The sequence below is a fragment of the Macadamia integrifolia genome, chromosome 6 (assembly GCF_013358625.1).
Source record: "Macadamia integrifolia cultivar HAES 741 chromosome 6, SCU_Mint_v3, whole genome shotgun sequence".
Classification (NCBI taxonomy): domain Eukaryota; kingdom Viridiplantae; phylum Streptophyta; class Magnoliopsida; order Proteales; family Proteaceae; genus Macadamia; species Macadamia integrifolia.
Genome location: NC_056562.1, coordinates 14,605,884 through 14,614,187, shown reverse-complemented (window position 1 = coordinate 14,614,187; position 8,304 = coordinate 14,605,884). Strand labels below are relative to the sequence as shown.

The following is an 8,304-nucleotide window of genomic DNA, read 5'->3' as shown; positions in this document are numbered from 1 at the left end:
AGGTGCGATCATACCAGCACTAATGCACCAAATCCCATAAAACTCCGTTGTTAAGTGTGCTTGGGTGAGAGTAGTATTAGGATGGGTGACCCCCTGGGAAGTCCTCATGTCACATTTTTTTTTCTTTGTTTTTTTTTTCCTACTATTCTTAGTCTTGTACTTAAACTTACCTCTTTGTCCACCCCTCCTTATTCCCTAATGATATTGGCAAGTTGAACAGGAGCAGGTGGGGTCACTTCTGCTTTCTTGGCACTCCACAACTGCCAACTATGCCAGCATTGGCTTTCTCTGCTCTTTCTTCTTGTCTGTCCACAAGTAGGGGTATAAATATCAGATTAGGGTGTTACAATTTCCCCCCTCCTTACAAAAAATTTCGTCCACAAAATTTGTGAGGCATACCTTGTAATTCAAACAATTCTGGATATTTCTCTTTAACCTCATCTTCCCTTTCCCAAGAGGCTTCTTGCTCTGGGTGGTTTCTCTATTCACCTTCACATAAAAGAGTATGATTCCGAAGCTGATGTTCTTTTCTATCAAAGATTCCTTTAGGCTGTTCTTCATAACTCAAATCATTATTACAGTCCAATGTTTCAATAGTCGGCAGTACATGCGAAGAGTCTGGAATATACTTCTTCAACATTGATACATGAAAAACATTTTGAAACCTTTCCAACTCTGGGGGCAACGCTAATCTGTAAGCTGTCTGGCCAATCCGGTCTAGAATCTCGAATGGTCCCACATACCGGGGACTCAAATCTCCTCCTTTTCCAAATCTTCTTATACCCTTTACTGGTGAGATTTTTAGAAATACTTTATTGTCCACATCAAATTCTAGAGGTTTTCTTCTACTATTTGCAGAGCTCTTTTGTCTGGATTGAGCTGCCTTGATTCTTTCTCTGATTATATCAACCTTCTCACAGGTAGTATGTATCAGTTCTGGCCCCAACATTCTTCTTTCTCTAACTTCATCCCAATATAATGGAGTTCTGCATTTCTTTCCATACAAAGCTTCAAATGGCACCATACCAATTGTTGTTTGGTAACTATTATTATATGCAAATTCAACCAAAGGCACATGCTCATCCCAACTATAACTCATATCTATAGCACAGGCTCTCAACATATCTTCCAAAATTTGGATAGTCCTTTCTGATTGTCCATCAGTTTGTGGATGAAATGTCGTGCTAAACTTCAGCTTGGTCCCCATTGCCTTTTGCACACATTCCCAAAATTTAGAAGTAAACCGGGAATCACGATCAGAAACAATACTGACAGGTACACCATGATATCTCACAATCTTATCAATATATAACTGTGCCAATTTCTCCATAGAATGAGATATCTTCATAGGTATGAAATGTGCTACCTTTGTTAATCTATCAACAATCACCCAGATAGTATCATTCCCCTTTCTAGTCCGTGGTAGCCCTGTCACAAAGTCCATAGTAATATGTTCCCACTTCCATTTTGGCACTGGAAGAGGCTGTAACAGTCCATGGGGTCTGTCTCACTGCCTTCACCATTTGACAATTCATGCATTTAGCTACATGTTCTGCCACATCATTCTTCATATTATACCACCAATATAGTTTCTTCACATCTTTATACATTTTGGTACTTCCAGGATGCAAAGAGTAAGGAGTGCTATGAGCTTCATTCAAGATCAACTCTATCAATTTCTCCTCCCTTGGAACACATAATCTATCTTTAAACCACAAAGTTCTATCCTTTAATGAAAATCTAGGATCTTTCTGTCTCCCAACATTGATAGCATTGATTGTCTTCCTTAACATATCATCTTTGGGTTGAGCTTCCTTATTCTTTCAAATAAAGTGGGTTCAATCACAAAGGTGGCAGGTGTCACATCTTCAAGTGTCTCCACCTCTGTAATTACTTCCAAATCAAACTTCCTTGCTTCTTCTATCAACATCGGATTGGTAGTGAGAGCAGCAAGTGTGGTAGTCTTATGCTTTCGGCTCAATGCATCAGCTACTACATTAGCTTTCCCTGGATGGTAATGAATTGTGCAATCATAGTCTTTCAGTAACTCCAACCATCTTCTCTGCCTCATGTTCAATTCCTTTTGAGTGAAGAGATATTTAAGGCTCTTGTGGTCACTGTAAATTTCACATTTTTCTCCATACAGATAGTGATGCCAAATTTTCAATGCAAAGATAACGGCTGCCAATTCCAGATCATGGGTAGGATAATTCTTTTCATAATCCCTCAATTGTCTGGAAGCATATGCAATCACTCTTCCATTTTGCATTAACACACATCCCAAACCTTGTTTGGAAGCATCACTGTATACCACCATATCTGAGGTACCATCTGGAATAGCAAGGACTGGAGCTGTTACCAGTCGATTCTTCAACTCTTGGAAACTATTCTCACATTCTTCTGTCCATTCAAACTTCACTCCTTTTCTAGTCAACCGAGTCATAGGTGCAGAAATCCGAGAAAAATTTACAATAAATCTTCTATAGTAACTTGCCAAACCCAGAAAACTTCGAATTTCACTGACATTCTTTGGAGACTCCCAATCTGGCACTGCTTTAACCTTTCCAGGATCAAGCTCTATGCCTCTTGCAGATACAATATGTCCCAAGAAATTCACTTGTGATAACTAGAATTCACACTTGCTAAATTTAGCATACAACTGCTTCTCCCTTAGCCTTTGCAACACAGACCTCAAGTGATTTGCATGATCTTCTTTACTTCTGGAGTAAATCATAATATCATCTATGAACACTATGACATACTGATCCAACATATCATGGAATACCCTGTTCATCAATCCCATGAATGCTGCTGGAGCATTAGTCAGTCCAAATGGCATAACCACAAATTCATAGTGGCCATACCTAGTCCTGAAAGCTGTCTTCTGTATGTCACTCTCCCTGATCTTCAACTGATGATACCCAGATCTTAGATCAATCTCGGAGAAAGTAATATCACCCTGCAATTGATCAAACAAGTCATTAATACGGGGTAGTGGATATCGGTTCTTAATAGTCAATTTGTTCAATTCCCGATAATCAATACACATCCGCATACTCCCATCTTTTTTCTTTACAAATAAGACGGGAGCTCCCCAGGGTGATACACTGGGTCTAATAAAACCCTTCTTCAATAAATCCTGCAATTGCTCTTTCAATTCCTTCAATTCAGCAGGAACCATTCTGTAAGGTGCTCGAGATACAGGTGTTGCCCCAAGTATTAAATCAATGCAAAACTCTATCTCCCTATCTGGGGGCACACTACATAGATCTTCAGGAAACACATCAGGAAATTCTCTTACTACTTCTAACTCTTCTAGTGTTGCAGTCTTCTTGGTAGTATCCTTGACACATGCTAAATAGGCTTTACACCCTTCTTCTAGTAATTTCTGAACTTGTATGGCAGAAATTAGTAATTTCTTGGCGTTGTCTCTCCTATGCCCTTGAAATGTAAAATCATCTCCATCCCGAGGTCTAAATACTATCTTCTTCTCTGCACAGAGTACACAAGCTCAATAGGCTGACCACCAGTCCATTCCCAGTATAACATCAAAATCCTTCATATCTATGCAAATCAAATGGGCTATCGTATCTCGACCACACATTTGAATCACACATGGTTCATATACGTCCTCCAAATCCACTATAAACCTAGTGGGTGTACTAATCATCAACTTATGTGCTAACTTTTTCGGTTCTATCCCCATTCTCGTAGCAAAATGTGAAGACACAAAAGAATGAGATGCACCAGAATCAAACAATACAAATGCTGGTACTGAGGAAACTAATATTGTACCTGTTACAACTGCAGGGGCAATCTCAGCTTCCTCAGTTGACAATGCAAACACCTTCCTAGCCACTTGTGGTTTCTTGGTGAAGGTAGATGAAGTCACATTGGGCTCTCCTGGCTTCCTCTGGGGACAAGATCTGGCCAAGTGTCCTGGCTATTGGCACACATAGCACCTCATGGATAGAGGCTGGGTAGTGGTGGTTGCTGGTCGGGACTGGGTAGATGCTTGACCTGAGTCAGTCTTCCTAGGCACAATAGTAGTAAATGTAGCTCCCTTCACAAACTTCCCAAACTGCCTTCTAGTCCCTGTTGCCTTGGCTTTCCTCGCTGCCTGAATTTGATAGCCCTCTCTCTGCTTGTCTTCAATGGATTTGGCAATCTGAACCACTTAAGCATATGTCTGGAGCCTGTGTGCAATCAGTATTGCCCCAATACTAGATCTCAGCCCCTTTTCGAACTTCTTAGCTTTTGCCCTGTCAGTCTTCATATGCTCAGGTGCAAAATAGTATAGTGCCTCAAATTGCTGTTGGTACTCCAACACTGATCTGGGACCTTGCACCAATGCCATGAACTCAGATTCCTTCCTATCTCGCACACTTATGGGAAAGTAATTCCCATAGAAGACTTCTACAAACTGGTCCTAAGTGGGGTGTGGATATATGGCTGACAATATGGGTCTGGTAGCCTTCCACCATGCATGAGCTTCATTCTGCAACTGGTATGTAGCACACAAGATCTTCTGTTCATCATTACAGCCCAGAACTGAGAAAACTTTCTCTACTCCTTCTATCCATTTGGCAGGAGCCAATGGATCATATGTCACCCCACTGAAATATGGAGGCCGATACTTCTGAAACTTTTCCATCAACTTGCTGGTATCAGTCCATACTTGTTCTACTGGAGGGGTTCCTGGAGTCTGTTGCCCTGTAAGTGTTCCCCTAGCTGGTGGTGCTTGGGATGTTTGTCCACTAATAGCCTGACCAATGGCTGGAACTCCAAAAGCAAACAAAGGGTTAGGAGCAGGAGTTATAAGGGCTGGTGGGGCTGGTGCCATAGATACATGGTTTGCTGATGATTCCCTGGCATGTATGGCAGTGACCAATTCTTCAACCATTGCCCTTTGCTGCTGCATATTTTGCTGTATGGTTCGCTGCAACCCTTCTTGTGTCCCTTGCATCATATTTGTTACAATGGCTGCCACATCTTGTGTTGTGATCATTGGTGGTGCAGGTGGCAACACAGGTGCTGTTGTTGCAGGGGTGGATGCATATACGGGTAGGGTCACCCCAACTGCATTCTCACTTCCTGCCTCCTCCCCTTCTGGCACATCAGGGGTAGCTCTGGCAACCCGACCCCTCTTCCTTGGCCGTAGCTCATACTGAGGTTGAGCACGTCTTGGTGGCATTTTTGGGAATTCCTGTAAGATAAATAATTGATTAATTCCCAAAGGCTCATGCAGCACGCGTCACATAAAATTAGTGTCTTGGTTCCGACCACGAGTGCACATACCTTTCTCTATTGGACATCTTTAATTACCACAACAATGTTTCTCTAAATTTGATGTTTTTAGTTCGAAGCTTTTAATTTATTAAGTCCTATGACACTGGATAGCCTAAGGTCTTGTGGGTTATGATACTTTTTCCCAAGTCTTTAGCTCTGAACCACTCTGTCACACCCTACCTCCAATAGGCTAAGGTATGCGGCACTGGTCATCTCACCGTATCCAGTCAGCCTGTTTCTCCAAGATCTAGACTAGGGCAGATCATAACACCACAACTACATTATGGAAGATCAAAGTTTTTTTATTTTTTTATTTTTTACATATGCACAGTCCAACAAACAAAATATCTTACCTAAGCTCCAGTGCCAACTAAGTGATAAGATATATTTACAATTATGCAGATGAGAGTTACATACCTTACAAAAAGAGAATATTCACAGTTTACAGTATCTCAGTAGTAGACTATATACATCAGAACAGGAATATATACACAAAAAGATTTAGGAATAGTCCATCCTACTCCTCAGAATTACTGGCCTCCATAAGCACAGTCATCACATTCACAGGTGGGTCCATGATCGAGTTCATCTTCTGGAATATGGGCCATGTGATCCATGGACATTGTCTCATAATCCATGCCGGGAGTCGGTAGAATACCACCTTCGTCATCTATAGGATCAAAGGAAAGGGGTGAGCACTGGTAATGCTCAGTGAGGGGTGGGGGAGAACAAGCACACACATCCATATGCAATGCATGCTCCACACATAGAGAATGATGCTCATGCATGCTCCACACATAGAGAATGACACTCATGAGTCCATTTAATTAACTATACAAAATTCATAATCCATTACTAGGTCTCATCACCTATGGGTATAAGTGCTACCAACGTAGGTGGCATACCCTACCCTGTATGTTGGGCCTCAAGTATACAAGCTACGTCGCATGCAGGAGCCAACCAGTGTCGGTACGGGTCCCAGGCCACACCGGCTAACCCATAAAAGGTAACCCTGTATCATAAATATATTCACAGGCATACAGTACGTCGTATCCTGTCTCACATCCTTAACAGATACCCCACAACTCATCACAAGTGCACTGCTGATCAGGCAGCCACATAATTAGGGATTAGTCCGTACCTAACCCCCTACGGACAAGGGGTGTAGCACATGGGGTTGTGATACCTAACCCAGCATTCTAAATGATGCACAACCAATCATTTCAATCACACATACAAACATGGGCACCTGCATGTGACCCATCTCACCTGCCTTACCTTTCTCATTTCCATTCCGTCCCATTCCATCACAATAGTACCATCAAAGAATAAATGCAGGTAAATGTAAATGCACATACACAAGCAATTTAATGCATAAACAGGATTAAACAAACACACCAAAAGAATGGGGGTTGAGAAGGGCACCCACTCACCTTGGTATTCAATTTTGGCAAGTTCACTTCTTGGATTCAAGAAAATTGCCACACTGTCACTTATGTTCCCTATTCAACAGATATTTAAATCATTAGGTACATCACAAATTCCTACATTTTATCCACTTGCTTTAAGTATAGCATTCCCATACCCAACCTATAGAGGTCTTTGTCTGTTCCTTCCTATATACATATTGATTCCTTGATTTCTTACACATTTTCTATAGTAGAATTAGATGTAGAGAATCACTATTAGATCCTCATTAGATGAAGGGGTTTCATCCATACTTACAGTCCTCGAGGTCATATGAAATTCCAAACATTGGACCCTACAGTCATGGGTTATGTTTCTCATTAATTCTTATATAAACAAATTCAAACTTATGTCCAAAGGTTTAGTAACTTGTTACACAGCCCATCTGGTTTCAAGAACCCAAATCGGTGGGTTACCTGGGTCAAAACCAGTACCATGTTTGTTGTAGTGCCCGAATTGCATCCATTTTTTATTTTGAATTTCCAATACTTATCTTAGGTCAGTAAGGAAAAAGGTTAAATGCCAAGTTGACCCAATTTTGGGTTTCAATTTATTACACCCACAACTAATATAGTCTAATTCTGCAGGCATATTGTAGGAATTTAAAGAGAACTGCAAAATTAAAGTATTTCTCATGCCTTGGCCTTCAATTTGAGTTAAACATTTATAAGTACTAACCTAACCTAATTAATTCATCTCATATTGCATAATTTCAGCTTGAATAAAATTATGTTCCTAGGGTTTTGGCAGAATTTCCACTAAATCAACTCTATTCCAGTCCTTATTGCATAATCCCTACTAAAAAAGAAGTAGTCCTATGTTCTAGGGTTTAGCAGGGATAGGGTTTTTTTACCAGTTGGGTCCCCACTAGCCCATAGAAATTAGGACTTTCTTTACTGGGCAGCTATTCTACTTACAGGGATTCCTTGGCAGTTAACAATTGCGTAAAACCCTAACCCTAGCTGGCCAATCTACATGAAATTACCTAATTAACCTTATTGCAATAGTAAGTTCACTTACCTAGGTGCAGAGTTGATCTAAGAGCAGCCTGAGGTGAGTGAGGTCCCTCCTCACTTCTCTTTCTTCCTCTTCTTCCTTCTCTTTCCTTCTTCTTCTTCTCCTTTCTTTCTTTTTCTCCTTACTGTTACAGCAGTCACGTTTGATGCAATCTCATCCCATTATCCCTTATATATAAGGCAGCCCCAAGGGTCTGTTTGGCTGGCCCTCTTCAAATATTGCTAAGGTCTGTTTGGTTGCCCTCTTAAATCCTTATAACTAAGGTTTGTTTGGCTGCCTTCTTAAGTTGGCTGCCCTCTTTTATTTCCATATAAATTACATACATACTATATATATATATATATATATAATATACCTAGTAGTCTATAAATTCATTTCCTCTAAAGTTTGCATTTCATGCCTCATTTAAGTCTCTTCCTACAGGGGTATAATGAGAATTTTGCACAACAGAGGTGAGTTCCACAGTGTAAAAACCAAAAAATTACATTCTGCTAGGCAAAATTGGCTGGCCAGTTTTGGACCTACCAGTGT

General features: G+C 40.7%; 1 pseudogene; it reads left to right on the top strand.

Annotated features, from left to right (window-relative positions):
- LOC122082909 lies at positions 1 to 118 on the top strand (annotated as a pseudogene).
- Positions 119 to 8,304: the final 8,186 nt, after the last annotated feature.